This window comes from Phalaenopsis equestris, unplaced genomic scaffold (assembly GCF_001263595.1).
Source record: "Phalaenopsis equestris unplaced genomic scaffold, ASM126359v1 Scaffold001281, whole genome shotgun sequence".
Lineage (NCBI taxonomy): Eukaryota > Viridiplantae > Streptophyta > Magnoliopsida > Asparagales > Orchidaceae > Phalaenopsis > Phalaenopsis equestris.
The window spans coordinates 107782-109417 of record NW_018165720.1 but is presented as its reverse complement, the minus strand read 5'-3'; the positions used below and the strand labels follow the sequence as shown (position 1 = coordinate 109417).

The window sequence follows — 1636 nt, the reverse complement described above, 5'->3', positions numbered from 1 at the left end:
ATATTTATTTATCTCACACCAAAACTTTTATAATTGTAAACATCGTATGAAAAGTAGCACTCATAATCACATTTTAATAATCAAATCCATCTTTTCGTTCATAGCTAAATTGCTATGTGTGTAAAAATGAAACTTTGGGCGTGAGATAGGTAAATCCATAAGAATTGAGTGCTATGTATATAACTTTTCCTATTTTTTATGTGATGTCAAGGATTTGAGTGCAATTGATGTAAATATAAAAATTTAGGTGTTGTAAATACAAAAAAAAAATGTGACATCTATAGCAATGATCCTATTTTTTATGTAATTTTTTTTCTAGGTGTAACATTTATATTATGTTATAATTTAAAATGACATAAAACTAGTTTATTATATTTACTTCTATTAATGAAAAAGAAAAATTTGAGAAATCTGCATAAATGAAAAGCTAATATCTTCTTCTAATGAAGATGACAAATCATATGAAGCTTTTTACAAATTTATACTTTGTAAAACCGGCTATCTTTTCATTAACGGCTCAGATTAGTGGCTCCAGACTGGTGGACGGCAGAGCTGTTCATTTTCCACGGCTTGTTCATCTACTCCTCGAGAAGGTTCTCATCTTTTTCTCCAATCCCCCATTTAGCCATTACTAAATCCACTCTTTGCAATAGAGTTCGAATCAATATCGATAATCTTTGAAAACAACCATTAAAGTCGGATCTTTGTTAACCCTATTCTTATCCTTATTGAATGTTTAGAATTTGAGTTTGTCGATCCCTTTTGTTTCGTTTGAATTACTTTGTGCTATTTTCTGTTGAATGTTGGATTCAGTATGCATTGTTTGTTCTTATTTTAGGATTCTGAATGGTGATTTCTGATTATTTGTTTTATTTGGGACATTCGTTTTAGGTTTCAATATATTTCGAAGTCTAGGTTTTTGCTAGATGTTGCTTATGAGATTTACAAAGGGCTGTTTGTTTGAAAGATTTAGTACGGACTTAGGGCTAAATCTTGACAAACAGTTTTTGGAGCCATATAAATCTTATTACCTACTTAAATCCCAATTTAGGCTAAATCCCTACTTTAATAAATGATGGGAAAAGTGGGATTTATGAGATTTACATCACTTCTATTATTTTACTGCTTTTTTTCCTTAATTTTATTCCTAAAATGTTGAAAAATATTTCTTAAACAGTTTATTAGGATTTTACATTTCGTAACATCTATCGTGCATAACAGTTTAAGGATTCAATAGCTCCAGGATTTATTAAACTAGTTGCCAAAGAACCCTCGCTTATTTACTATATTTTAGAAGTGTGGTTGCTTTTGTCGAAGTTATATGTCTTCTATTTTCTTAAGTTTTTTTTATGGAATATCAAGTTGTACTTAGGAAAGCAAGTCATTGCATGGTGCAAATAATGTTTTTTTTTTATTGAAAAGCAGTATTAAGAATATCCAACTCAAATGTCATTTATAAAGGGGTATAATTATAAAAAGTGAAAAAAGTACAACAGCTAAAGGAAAGCGGAGAACCAAAAGCTAAGATTTAAAAACGTGAAATTGTTGGTGTTTTGTATCAGCGAGCAAGGCATAAGCCTTGAGGCAAATTAAGGTGAAATATATATATATATATATATATTATTGCAATTCTTAT

General features: G+C 29.3%; 1 protein-coding gene across 6 annotated transcripts in view; it reads left to right on the top strand.

The window, feature by feature from the left end:
* The first annotated feature begins 473 nt into the window (after positions 1-473).
* LOC110033766 (F-box/LRR-repeat protein 12) overlaps positions 474-1636 on the top strand; it is a 13054-nt gene continuing 11891 nt past the window's right edge. For all 6 annotated transcript variants that reach the window (XM_020737854.1, XM_020737853.1, XM_020737848.1 and 3 more), the window contains exon 1: positions 474-593. The gene's annotated coding sequence lies outside the window, so the exon portion shown is untranslated. The remainder of the gene's footprint in view (positions 594-1636) is intronic.